The sequence below is a fragment of the Hydra vulgaris genome, chromosome 06 (assembly GCF_038396675.1).
Source record: "Hydra vulgaris chromosome 06, alternate assembly HydraT2T_AEP".
NCBI classification, from domain to species: domain Eukaryota; kingdom Metazoa; phylum Cnidaria; class Hydrozoa; order Anthoathecata; family Hydridae; genus Hydra; species Hydra vulgaris.
Window position 1 is genome coordinate 60,333,854 of NC_088925.1, and position 16,147 is coordinate 60,350,000.

Sequence of the window (16,147 nt, forward strand, 5' to 3'; positions counted from 1 at the left end):
AGACGTTTATTCAACGTGGAATCAACTTACGCAAAAAGCCATTTTAAAGACGATTCAAAATCTATGCTTCATCAACGTTAAAAATAAACCGCTTTTTAAACGTCACATTTTCAACGTTGAATAAGCGTATAAATATCAACTTATATTATCGTCTCGAAAAACCGCGTTTATTCAACGTTGAATGAAATTACGCAAATAATCACTATAGAAACGTCGTAAAGTTGAAGATTTATAAACGTTAGACATAAGCTGCTTTTTCAATGTATTTAAGCTATTTATGAAACAACGCTTATTTAACGTTACATATACCAACGTTTAAAATGTGGTAGTTAAAAAACGTTAAAAAAGTGTTATTTTGCCAACGTTAATTAAACGTTGTTTTGACAACGTTGAGGAAGTGACACATTGAAAATTATTGTCTCATTAACTAGCCATTACAAAAATAGTTTGCCGTAAAGAAAAGGCAATGAAAACTTAATAGAATGCATGCAGATGGTATAAAAAAAATATTTTGATAAAGTTATGTTTTATAACTTCTTTTTATTGCGGCTAATTTAAAACTTTTAGATTTTGCATCAAATTGTATATAATATACATAAATCTCAGAGTATATTCGGTTTATTCAGGTTATTTTTGTTGATGATTTATTTATTTTAAAATGACCATTTTAATAAATTGCAAAGTTGTATTAAATATGTTATTTCTAAGTTAAAAATAGCACTTAATTTTAATAAGATTCAGATGTTTTAAGTAATATCAAAATTAATAAAACATAATAAGTCAGACTAAATTTAGTCTGTTCACAGACTAATTTTTTTATTTATTTGAAAAACTTTAAACACCTTACCCTAATTATCAAGAAAATACTTCAGTATAAAATGTTCGACCAATAATAAAAGTATGCATTATTAAGTGTTTTTTTTATAAAAACACGTTTGGATAAGAAACTTTATTTCCATTTTTTTGAAAAACTTCTAATTTTAATAGGAAAAGTATTAGGTCCTAATTATAGAGTTGGTATTGTATATTTAATTCTAACATTTGTTCTTTATCATATATTTTTATTTATTTAAATAATATGTATTTATGCATATATATATATGGGTAAATTTATGAATATATATAAAAGAAATATATACATTTTATATATGTATATATAATGTTTATATTTCTAGTCCTAATTTTAGAGTTGGTGTTGTATATATAATTCTAACATTTATTATTTATCACATACCTTTGATAAGTATTTTTATTTATTTTAATATTATGTATTAATGCATGTAATTATGAATATATATATATATATATATATGTATATATATACAGTCGTCCCCCGGTTAACGAACCCCCCTGTTAGCGAACTTTCGGTTAACGAACCGAAAGTTTGCCCAAAATCCTCCCCCGGTTAACGAACCGGAACTCGGTTAACGAACCGGGACCGCTAAATGGCGTGCACACGCGCGTGAAGGTCGGGCGCGCCGTCCAGCATTTCCCCCTCAGTTTTGTGAGTGTCATGGAAGCCTGGGAGGTTAATGGTTGTGCTGGGTGTGCTTTTGTTGTTTCATTTTTTTCTTTTCTTGTTTCACTAATATTTTTCATGCATAATTTATATGCATAATTTTCATGCATAATTTTCATTTTTTGATAAGCAATGTTCATGTTCAATTTTTAGTTTTTTCTAAAACTTTGACAAGCAATTTTCATGCACAATTTCAATTTGTTTCAATTTTTAAAAGTGCATAAATCTCAGGTTTCAATAATTTCACCTTTGCCTATTTTATTTATCAAGTTGGACAATTTTTTGAATTTTTTCCCCCATTATTTCGGCAAAATCCATCAATTAAAAATTTTTTAATGGCGGCCTATGGGAAAACGCGTTTCGGTTAACGAACTTTTCGGACAACGAACTAGTTCGTACACCGAATTAAGTTCGTTAACCGGGGGACGACTGTATATGTAAATATATATATATGTATATATATACATACATTATATATATATATATATATATATATATATATATATATATATATATATATATATATATATATATATATATATATATATATATATATATATATATATATATATATATATATATATGTGTGTGTGTGTATATGTATTTTTATATATATACATATATGTAAATATAATTAGTAAATATTATATAAATATAATATGTAAATATTATATATAGATATATATATACATATAAACATATATATTTGTTTATAAATGTATATATTTATATATATATGTATATATACATATATATACTTACATTATATATATATATATATATATATATATATATATATATATATATATATATATATATATATATATACATATAAACATATATATTTGTTTATAAATGTATATATATATATATATATATATATATTATATATATATATATATATATATATATATATATATATATATTATACTATATATATATATATATATATATATATATATATATATATATATATATATATATATATATATATATATATATATATATATATATATATAATATAAACATGTATGTATATATATATATATACATATATATATATATATATATATATATATATTATATATATATATATATATATATATATATATATATATATATATATATATATATATATATATAATTATATATATTTATATATATATATATGTAAATAAAACAAATTTTTTTTAGATGATCTATTACAATGACTTCACAATCTTGGGCTAAAGTTGTTTATTTTAAAAACAGATTGAAGCAGAGGCAATTGCTATATGTTGTTCCGTAGAAGATGGTTGGTTATTTTTGTCAACTGGTGTTCATGCAATAAAAGCTGCCTATAATAGTTTTCCAATTGATTATTCATGGAACAAGCTTAGAGTTAAAAGATTTAAAGTTACTGGAGGTCATTCAATTTTACAGTACTCATTGGTATATTAATTGTTTTATATGAATAAAAAAACTGTTATAGTTTTATATTAATTGTGAAGTTTTATATCAAATAAACTTCTATAATTAACGGTGAAGTACTATATCAAATAAACATCTATTAAGTCTTATTTTTATTTTGGGATAAGTAAAATTTTGAATCTGTTTATTGTATTATGATTGCCTAGATATATATCGTAATCTGTTTGCACTGGGCCTACATTTTAGTTTTACATTTTTGTTTATATTTGTTTTACTAAATAATTACTTATAAGTATCTATTATTAGATACAGAAGTAGGCGAAGGATTTAATTTTACGACTACAGAGGACTCCAAAAAAGAATGAAAGTAATTATGTTAGTGAATGATTGTGTTTCTCTTTGCATTTAACTTTTTATATAGTGAAGAATAAATAAAACCTAATATTAACTATTAGTCATATCTGATTTTAATAATACTGTTTAAATTTTTTTGACATGTGATAATTTGATTTTAGGTGTAAGTTTATTTAGTAAAGTTCTGGTGGATCAAAGATATGGGGAATGATATGGTTTTAACTGGTTTCCATGTTATGAGCAAAGTTCATTACATTATTTAAATTGATGGTTTATAGTTACAACTATTCAAGAAAGTTTAATTTAGTTAATTTATGTATGGAGTTGTGACTATTTTTAATTGTAAAATTTGACTTATAAAATGTATATGTCTATATTTATATATATATTTATATATATATATATATATATGTATATATATATGTATATACGTATATATATATGTTTATACATATATATGTATATATATATATATGTATACATAGATATATATAAATATATAGATATATATATGTATATATATATATATATATATATATATATATATATATATATATATATATATATATATATATATATACATGTATAGCATTAACATTTTTAATAAATTCAGAACTCTAACAATAAAAACAAAATTATTTACGTTGGAATCTACATAACTTCAAAAATTGTATGTTTTTTTTTAAATTTGATTGTAATCAAGAAAAAAATTATTTATATTTTTTTTAAATCATTGTAAAAGTAACTCTATTAAATGAAATGAGCTATTTTTTGATTATTTTAGATTTCAAAATTGCCCATATATATTTTCAACAGGGTTAAGGTCTGGACTTTGTGGCGGCCATTTAAGGATGTTAGCTTTACTTTTTTTTTAGGAACTGTTGTGTCGCTTTGCATGTGTGTTTAGAGTCATTGTCATGGTGAAAAAAAAATTTGCGATCAATTCTTAAACGGATTGACATAAATTTTTTGAAAGCCAATCAATATACAACTTAGCTGTCATTAAAAATTCAATATTCACCAGTGGTCCCACACTATTTGAATTAAAACATCCCCGAGCCATAGGCGAACCACCTCCATGCTAGACTGTTTTTGTAAGATTTCTATCTAAGAGTGCATCACAAGGTCTGCGCCAAACTCTTTGTTGTTTTTTAAGCCAAGTATTTGACATTTATTCTTATCAGTCCATAAGACTAAGTTCCAAAATGCCTCACACTTGTTAATATGCAGTTTTGCAAATGCTCAAAGTTTTTCTTTGCTTATACGACTAATGAGGGGTTTACTTTTCTGGAGAAGGTTTATTTAAACCACCTAAATTATTAAACCACTTAAAGTAAGTCTTCTCTGTACAGTTTGATAGGAAACATTTAATTTAAGATTTTCAACAATCTGCCTTTAGGTTATTGTTGAATTTTTTTTTTCTATCATTGCAATTAGGATATTGGTTATTGTTGAAGTCTTAATGGGGCGACCAAGTCTTTTCTGATTTTCAGCAGAACCAGTTGTTTCATACTTTATACACATCTTCCTAACACCATTTACTGATATTTGATTTTTTTTATCACATTGCTTGTAGGTTAGGCCCTTTTTTCGATCAAAAGTGATCCGAGATCTGATGTCCAATGAATACTTTTGATGATAAACCATTATTATTATTTTAACTTTTTCTGAAAATAAATTCCAAAAAATATAGTTTAAAATGCTTATTGTTAATAACTTTAACAAAATATTTTTGATGTTAATACTTTTAAGTAAATAGTTATTGACAAAGCATTATATTTCATAATAAAAATGTAGATGTTTCTTACTTTTGTCACATTTATTTTAGACAGAAAAACTGTAAGTTAGCAAAGTTCATTTAATAGAATTACTTTTGCATTGAGTTAAAAAGAGTTATAAATGTTTTTTTTTTCTCTCTGGAATCAAATAAAAAAAAAAAAACTTAAAACTTTTGCAGTTATATAGATTCTGACTTAAATAATATTGCATATATATATATATATATATATATATATATATATATATATATATATATATATATATATATATATATATATATATATATATATATATATATATATATATATATATATATATATATATATATATATATACAAAATTATATAACTTTGTATATATATACAGTATCGGACAAAACGAGTGCAACCAAATAATGCCAATTTAGTTTCTTTATATAAAAGTGCTGCATTTTTTCAATTTAGAGAAATATTTATGTTATTGTTTAGAGACAAAGTTCTTCAAGTTTTATTCATCACAAAGTTCATTATTTGTACACAAAAATTAATAAATTAATCAAAAGCATTAAAAAAAGTTGATTTCCTTCTGGACAAAACAAGTGCAACTCGACAAAATGTTGACCAAGCTGTATTTCGCTATCAATATTTCGTGGCGAATCCTTTGTTGTCAATCACAGCCTTGCATCCTCGAGGCATAGATTTGATCAGGTGATCAATGAAACTTTGTGGAATCGCTGCCCAGGCCTTTTGGATTTGTTCAAACAGTTGATCCTTATTATGAACACCTTCACAATTAACTCTGCGGTTGACAATCTCCCACAGGTTCTCGATAGGGTTGAGATCCGGAGATTGAGGCGGCCAATCCATCACCGATAGGTGGTTGTCTTGAAACCACTGCTTGACTACTTATGCCGTGTGTTTCGGAATGTTGTCTTGCTGAAAAACCCATTTTATTGGCATATTTCATTCAGCATGAGGTAACATAACATTTTTCAGGATATTTTTATACATGAAACGATCCATTATTCCATCGTTTCGATGTATTGGACCTAGACCAATAGCAGAAAAATACCCCCAGACTATTACATTGCCTCCACCATGCTTCAGGGTCTTATGGCAGTGACGTAAATTGAGGCGTTTTCCGGCCGGTCGACGTACACGGCAAATGCCAACGCTCCCAATGATGTTTAACTTCGTTTCATCACTGAACAGGACAGTTTGCCATTTCTGCACATTCCAGTCAATATGAGATGTAGCAAACAGGAGTCTTTTCTTCTAGTTTTTTAGTGAAATCATCGTTTTCTTTGCAGGGCGTCAACAGCACGTTTTCTGATTGTTCGGTTTGATACAGGCAGCTCTGATTGCTGTTGTATCTCGACTGATGATATCCAGGGATCCTTCTTGACGGATCTGACAATCATAGAATCCTCTCTAGAAGTGGTGGAACGCGGTCTTCCCCCTTTGTTATCTGCTTCCAACTTCCCTGTAGAACGATATTTCGAACATAGTCTTGATACGGTCCATTTTTTCATGCAATATTTATCACAAATACTTTTTTTTTCCACTTACGTAATTGCCAATAATTTTCTTTCTTAGTTTTAACCCAAGACTGTCGGCAGCCATTTTTGCACTTGAAGTCATAAAAGTAATAAAAATAAATAATCACGCTTCTCAAGGCTTACCGTGTTACATTTACCTTGTGATGATACAATAATGCTCTGTGGAACACTACGTCTTAGTTGGATGTGGACTGTATTGATGTAATGAAACACTTGTTGTATTTCACTTCTTTTAATGATGTTCTTCGATAAAACACTTTGATAAAACTCACTTCGATAAACTGTCTTGATAATACTGACTGATTGATTTCCATATACTGACTGAATTACATGGCGATTTACGTGTCTCTTATATATTAAAATGAACCTGTGTGAACCTGTTCTGGAAGATTCTAGATGCTTCTTTTCGATGCTTCTGAATGCTTCTGGATGTATTTGGATGCATCTGAATGTGTCTGGTTATTTCTGGATGTTACTGGATGCTTCCAGAAGCTTCTTCTGGAAATTTTTGGAAGCTTTTGCATGCTTCTGGAAACTTCTGGATACTTCCTTTAATTAATAAAAAACTTCAGTGACGTTGACACGGACCAGACTTAAGAAAATTAAACAAACCAAAAAAGTTGCACTTGTTTTGTCCGCTGCAAAATGGCACTTGTCAACGAAATTCTGCCTGTGTGCTGTCACCTGTCAGCTGATTGCTCATGTCATGGCATGCTCTGACTCCAGACTCCTGAACTGTTTGCTGTGGTAGTATAGTTCGTTTCGTTTTTAAGACATGTAAAATTAGGAACACTTTTTAGCATTGTTAGATGTTGGTTGCAAATGTTTTGTCCAATACTGTATAAATATACAAAATTATATAATTTTGTATGTATATATATATATATATATATATATATATATATATATATATATATATATATATATATATATGTATATATATATATATATATATATATATATATATATATATATATATATATATATATATACAAAGTTATTTTTGTATTTAAATATATATATATATATATATACATATATATATATATATTTATATATATATATATACAAAATTATATAATTTTGTATATATATATATATATAAATATATACAAAAATATTTCTGTATATAAATATATATACATATATTTACATATATATATATATATATATATATATATATATATATATATATATATATATATATATATATATATATATATATATATATATATATATATATATATATATATATATATATATATATATATATATATATATATATATATATATATATATATATATATATATATATATATATATATATATATAGATATATATATATATATATATATATATATATATATATATATATATATATATATATATATATATATATATATATATATATGCATATATATATATATATATACAGTAAACTCCCGGTTATTAGAACCTCCAAGGGTTATAAGAATTTATTTCGAATAACCTGAAACTCGAATAACTGAATATGCTCTTTAAAATGACCTTCTTTAAGTTTCTTTTAAATTTTAATAAAAGTAAAAAGTAAAAAAGAAAAAGACCCTTGGAATATGGTGCCACTTCAGTTTTATCCTTGTAAAATAATAAATATTTTACAATTCATTGAAAATATAGTCCATTTTTAATATTTTTTTGTTCCTTAAATGTATTTTTTTATTTTCAAGGGGACCAAAAATTGTTTCGAATAACCGAAATTTTGAACAACTGCAGGTTCGAATAACTGCATTTCTGCATAACAGCATTTGCATGAGTTTGTTAAAGAAATTTGCTTCGAATAAGCAGAAAATTTTAATAAGTGCCATTTCGAATAACTGGGAGTTAACTGTATAATGAATAAATAAATATGTATATATATATATATAAATACATATATATATATATATATATATATATATATATATATATATATATATATATATATATATATATTTATATATATATATATATATATATAATTTATATATATATATATATAATTTATATATATATATATATATAATTTATATATATAAATATAATTTATATATATATATATATATAATTTATATATATATATAATTTATATATATATATATGTAAATTATTTTTCTATATATTTTATATATAATAATATTAATCCATTTATTTAACCATAAAATATGAAAATTTACAATAATATTTATAAACTCACATAAATAAGGTAAGGTGTCACTCATATAGTTAAAAACTAGTCAATGGAGTGGTGCCTGAACCTATAATTATAAATTATATATATAAATAAGTTATATATATATATATATATTTATATATATATATATATATATATATATATATGTATATATATATTTATATATATATATATATATATATATATATATATATATATATATATATATATATATATATATATATATAAATATATATATATATATATATTACTTTTTAAATTTAAAAATAATTATACTAATTTAATAACATTTTTTTTTTACATTTGCTTTCAGACTACTAATGGTACAAGTTTTGTTTTTTGAATTAGATTCTGTATCTCAATGATATCCTGGCCTATCGATACGATATTCTGTTAATTGTATTTTTATATATTGCATAAATATATATGCAAACACTCACACACATAAATTTAAAGAAAATATTTATATTGTTATATATATATCTATAAATTGTATATGTTAAACTTTTTTATATTTATCGTTGTATATTACTGTTTGTATTAAAAATTGATTTTGGAAATATTGCGAGGGCAGAGTTTAACTTACAATTTAGTTTTATTTGCCAATTTAATATATATTATAGCCACGTTTATTTACGTTTAATAATATTTTGCGATATTTTATTCAGCGCATTTAAGCGTTGATTCAACGTTATATTTCAACCTTTACTCGACGTCTTTGAGTCACGTTAAATCGACGTTTTACTAACAACGTTACAAATCCTTGCAAAATAGACTGCTTTAACAGCGTTTATGCAACGCTTTTTAGGTAACGTTTTTTCAACGCTAAGTTGCGACGTTTATTCAACGCTTTTTATGTAACGCTTTTTCAACGTTCAGTTGCGACTCTTTTGTAACGTCATTTAGTAACGTTTTTTCAACGTTACGCAATAACGTTTAATCAACGTCTATTAAACAATGTTACATATCTTTGCAAAATCGATTACTTTGTCAACGTTTCCGCAACATATTTTGCGACCGGTTTTCAACGTTTATTCAACGTTGACATTTGCTGGGCGTTTATACTTTGATATTTTTTACTACCTGATATTATAAATATTATATAATCCCAAAATAAAATATAATTTTCCTATAGATCCTAATTATTATAACGAGAATAAAAATTTAAATAAACTAATATTAGCTGAATAACAAATACAACTTTATTTATTTATGTATTTACAAGAAAGAATATATATTCTTATATATATATATATATATAAGAATATATATATATATATATATAATATATATATATATATATATATATATATATATATATATATATATATATATATATATATATATATATATATTCTTACATGGTCGCTTTAAATTTTTACCAAAAAATGTCAGTTTTAGGTTTTTTTTTAAAATTAAAGACCGTAAAAACTATATTTTTTTAAAAATATTTGATAGGCTGCCTGCCCCAATCAAACCCGGAGTTGATATAGCAGCACTCCACATTGCAAGACAGGCTATTTGTCGGTCAATGTAGTAGCACTCTGTTGCAAGTCAGGCTATTTGTTAGTCGATGTAGCAGCACTACAATGTGAGTCAGGCTATAAGATAGTTGATATAGCAACACTTTGCGCATGTCTTACAGTTATAAAATAAAATAGAAAAAATTAAGAATGTTTTAATTTTTAAAAACAAAATAAAAATATTCTAGACTGTTAATTTGCATTTTTGTAGTTTAAATTCTTCCGGCAATCAAAATAATGCGTTTTGACATAATCTAACCTTAATTTAGTCAACTTTAATACCACAAACAAGCAAAGAGCCATTTTTTACTACAAACACGTTTTCTTAGCCATAAAGTATAAGAATATATATATATATATATGTATATATGTATATATATATATATATATATATATATATATATATATATATATATATATATATATATATATATATATATATATGTATATATATATATATATATATATATATATATATATATATATATATATTATATATATATATATATATATATATACATACATATATATTTAAACAATTTAAAAAAGTATTCTACAAAATAGAGTGCTCAATTTTCTTAAAAGAACAGAGCAATTATAAACTTGTAGAAAATCACTTGGTAAAAATTTTTCTTGTTTAACACTGTGTTTCATCAATAAAGACTCAATGAGAAATGAATGATCAAATTAATAAAACTTCAATTTTTACCAAAAAATTAAATTACAGGAAGTCGCAAATGTCCTAACTACCGTAAGTTTTAACACATTTGTGGAATTTCCTGACTATTATAAAAAGAATTCTTTGGAAATGATTACTTATGCTTTTTTAGAAAAACGTTTTTTAAAAGGGGGATTTAATGTAACTATTACTTGAGGTCATTTATTTTTAAAGTTTTTAGGAGAAACTTATTTTCGAGCCTGCATTTAGAAATTAATTCCGATTTTTTGTTTAATAAACATTCTTGGTTTGCATTTGTAATTATTTCAAATTTTCTTGTAGGCATAGTATAAATTTTTTGGAAATGTTGTTATATGCAGTAGGGGTGTTCAAAAAAATAAAATTGCGAAAACGCGAATACACAACAAGCTAAATTTGAGGCAAATATAAAAAAAATACGATTACAAAAAAAAAAAAAATCAAAAATATTAAAATTTACGTTGTGCTCAAGCGTCAAAACCCCCCTAAAAATGCCCCAAATAGTACCCTTGTAGCAAGATTTTGAGCACAAGGTAAATCTTAATATTTTTAATTTTTTTGTCTTTTAATGTGCTCATAATAATCGAAACTTTTTTTTTAAATTGATGTGTATCCGTGATTTTCTTAATAGTTCTTTAAATTGAAAACGATTTTATACAAAAAAAACACGAAAATATGCGCATTTAACAAAAGAATGCGCAATAATTCGTAGTTATTTTATTTGTTTATAATCACATTGTTTGGTTTATTAATCATTAATGTTTCATTTGTTATTTGATTCGTGTACTTTGTTTGCATTTTTCTTTTGTTTCTTACAACTTTTAGACAGCTAATAAAATTGTTTTTTAATAAACAATTTATTACCTGTCTAAAAGTTGTAAAACGAAAAAACTGACAATTGTAAATTAACATTAATGTATATTGCGAAATACTGCAGTAGACATTTTAGTTTCATCGCATATTTTGAAATTAGTGAATATCATTTCTTTTAAAATAGTTTTAAAAATTATAATGGACAATTTAATAGGAAACAAAGGAGAGTCACAAAAAATGAAAGTTTGAAGTTAAAAAGTGGCAATGAGAAGCGAAATATAAAAACGAAAAAAAAACAAGCATTTTATTATTGAGAAAGTGAAACTAGCAATACCAATGTAGTAATGAATTTGTTTTGAGCTTTTTTTAATTTTAAATATCTAGTTTAGGATAAAAAATTATAGAAATCTTATGACTATAAGATTTCACGTTTTACAAGAGCAAACTCAATCTGAGTATCTTTGTTATTAACTTTAGTTGATCAACTGCCAACTGGATAGGATATTTTATAACACATAGCTTTTAATAAGTCGACGCTTTCTAAAACATCAAAAAAGTTAATGATAATTGCAAGCTCGGTAAAAAAAGAAAATACAAGAGAAATGTTGAACTGCATTGTAGGTGTATTTTAAGCAAAATCAAGAGTGCCTGGCTTAAAGCTGGATTCCTTCTTCAATCAGATAATAACTTGATACAAAAGCTGAATAAGTTGAACAAAAAATATTTGAATTTGAAAAAAAACATGCACAGGAGGTCGCCTTTAGAATTAAAAAAGCAACAAGACTTTAGAAAGGAGCTGGGAAAAATCTTTTGGGTAGGAATAGCTGACTTACAAAACTGGATAAAGAAGGACAAGAATAGATCAGACCTAGATAGGAAAGAGGACCTAGATTTTTTATACAATCAAGAAAGTTATTTCTAGGGCCTGAAGAAAAAAAATATAGCGAAAAGGTATTATATATTATAATATAAATCCATATTATAAACCTTTTTTCTGAATTTAAAAACTCTCCTCTCATTGCTCACTCTTTTCCAATTTTTCATTGGTTTTTATTTTGGGTACATTAATTTTTATTTTACTGTTTAGATTTCGGAGAATACAAGAAAGAGAAATCCATCTATAAAAAATAAAAAATAAAAAATATTATTTCTGGTAATGTTGCTCTAATAGCCACAATTACTGATATTTCTCCAAACATTTGGAAAAAAGTTACTGCTGCAACCCTTTATAGTTCTGAGGTTGATCTTACAAATGTAAATTGCAGTAGGTCAACAGCATCTAGTAAGATGAAACAAACAGCTCATGAAATGGCAGTTATTGCTAAAGAAGATGTTGAACTTAGCGTCCAAGCTTCTCCCTAACCATGCATTATACGTTTTGACGATAGGACACTTTTTGAAATTAATAACGGAAAAAAATTAAAGCATGATAAACTTGCTGTTCTGGCTACTATTGATAATGAGTCCTATCTTCTCGGAGTTATGCCATTACCCTCTTCATCTGGAGAAAATCAGTACAATGGTGTAATGAAAGTTCTAAAAGAGTAAATCTCGAATCAAAGATTGGATTACTTTGTTTTGATACCACATCAAGCAATACAGGAATACATAAAGGATCTTTGATAAGAATATCTACTGAGTTAAATATCTAATTCTTTTAGCTTGCAGACATTATGTTTCTGAGTTGAGAATCACACACTTTTGTGAGGTTATAACAAATAAAAAAACTACGGCCCCCGATAACCCTTTGTTTAAACATTTCAAAAACTTGATTGAGCAGCCTAATTTTGAGTACAACCCATCTATGTTAGTAAAATTTGGTTAGGAAAAAATTAAAGGAACTTTTGTTGAAAAAGTTGCTACAGAATCTTTTGAGTATTGTAGATCATACTTATTGAGAAATAATATTGTAAGGGAAGATAGAAAAGAACTTGCAGAGCTAGTGGTCAGCTATTTTTCTCCTTTTATCATTAAAATTTGAAAAACTGGAGCGGTTCATCATGCAAGATTTCTTGGGAAATCTATATATTATTTAAAAATGCAAATTCTTTCAACTCAAATTGATTTTATTCAAAAAAATAGAGACATATTAAGGTAATAACTGAATTTATAGCTTGTTTTTATACAAAGTGGTACCTGCAATCTAATGATACTATCAAAGCTCCATTTATGGATGTAACTGCTATTCATCAAATGCATCAGTATAAAGCAGTATAAAGCAGTATGTGCAGAACCATTTGATGTTGATGCTGTGTTGAATTCTTTATTTAAACATACATGGTATCTTGACTCAACTCTGATTCCATTAGCCTTGCTGGATGATGGTGTTGCACTCGAAAAAAAAAAAATTGCTTCTGCAATATTATCATTTCCAAAACATAAGTCATGTTACTTTAAAACTGAAAATAAGAAAAAAAAAGATATAGAAAAATTGTTGAAAATTGAACTTAACATTCATCAGCAAATTCCTAGCTTAGCTTCTTTGGTTGACGAGTTTTCCTGGTTAATGTTTGTTATGATTGGAATAAAAGATCAACGAATTGATGATTGGCTGACCTTGCCACCTCAGTATTGGCACACGCAATCAAAATAAATTATTTTTAAATTTTGCAAAAAGCATTGTTTGTGTAAACGACCACGCTGAAAGGGCAATTGGAATGATGCAACAATTTGTTCATCGCTACAGAGACAAGGAAGAAAAACAAAATAGGCTTATTGCTGTAGACAAAGTTCGCTCAATTTTTAAGGCATCAGGCAATAAATCTTTGTTAACCAAGAAACAAAATAACAAAGAAATAAGCAAGAAAAGAATCGCAAAGGGACTACTTAGCTTACGCTCCAAAATTCAGAAGGTAGCTTGAACTTAAGTATTTGTATTAAAAATATATTTTTTAAAGATACAAGTTGCACATAGTTTAAGTTTGTAACATTCAATCAACCTATAAAAAAATGTTTTTCTAAAACTATAAACAATAAAATAAGTGAATATAAACAAATAAAATACGAATTATTGCGCATTCTTTTGTTAAATGCGCATATTTTTGTTTTTTTGCATATAATCGTTTTTAATTTAAAGAACTATTAAGAAAAATCACGAATACACATCAATTTAAAAAAAAAAGTTTCGATTATTATGAGCACATTAAAAAACAAAAAAATTAAAAATATTAAGATTTACCTTGTGCTCAAAACCTTGCTACAAGGGTATCATTTGGGGCATTTATAGGGGGGTTTTGACGCTTGAGCACAAGGTAAACCTCAATATTTTTGATTTTTTTTTTTTTTGTAATCGTATTTTTTTTTATGTTTGCCTAATATGCAGGCGCTGTTTTAAGGATGTTTCGATTCAGTATAAAATCATCAATATTTTTATCTTTTAATTCCCGTTTTTATTTTGACAGCATGGTGTCGTTTGAATACATTTTGTTTTTAAAAGATTGCTTATGATTGGAAAAAGGTTTTTTAAATTAACCCTCTGTTATGCCAAAATATTGTTTATCAGGTACATTCTTAGAGGAAACAACACATTTATACACCACATTTGTTGATAAACAACTTAATGAAAATGTATTGTGGTTAAGACATTTCCGATTTTCTGTGATTTAATTTTTTGGTATAAATTGAAGTTTAATTAATTTGATCATTCATTTCTGATGAGTCTTTATTGATGAAACACAGTGTTAAATGAAAAAATTTTTGTTAAGTGACTTTCTACTAATTTAAAATTATATATATATATATATATATATATATATATATATATATATAAATATATATATATATATATATATATATATATATATATATATATATATATATTATCATTTTAAACACTGCCTGCCTAAACCAAACTCTCAGTCAATGTAGCAGCACTTTCTTGTAGCGCAAGGCTATACGATAGCCGATGTAGCAGCACTTCTTTGTAAAATTATATATATACATATATATGATATAATATATATATATATATATATATATATATATATATATATATATATATATATATATATATATATATATATATATATATATATATATATATATATATATATATATATATATATATATATATATATATAGTATTGCATGGTAGTGTAAAAGTTTCTTTCAAAAGCTGTAGTTTTAAAGAGAGCGCTAATAAATCAATAAAAACTTTAATAAAACTGTTTTTTTAAAAATGATAGATTGCTTGCCCAAACTAAACCCTCCGTCGATTAAGTGGCACATCCTTTCAGCAGCAGGCTATAAAATAGTCAATGTAGCAACACTCAGCGCATGTTTTAAAAATATATTTTAATAAAACAAA

The 16,147-nt window shown here is 25.0% G+C and overlaps 1 long non-coding RNA gene across 6 annotated transcripts in view; it reads left to right on the forward strand.

Annotated features, from left to right (window-relative positions):
- Nucleotides 1–302: 302 nt before the first annotated feature.
- LOC136082049 (uncharacterized) overlaps nt 303–16,147 on the forward strand; it is a 26,448-nt gene continuing 10,603 nt past the window's right edge. For 4 of the 6 annotated variants that reach the window (XR_010639374.1, XR_010639376.1, XR_010639377.1 and 1 more), the window contains exons 1-2: nt 305–495; nt 2,714–2,924. This is a non-coding gene — a long non-coding RNA (uncharacterized LOC136082049). Of the gene's footprint in view, nt 496–2,713; nt 2,925–16,147 lie in introns of all 6 variants that reach the window. The other 2 variants (XR_010639375.1, XR_010639378.1) reach the window with 2 other exon arrangements.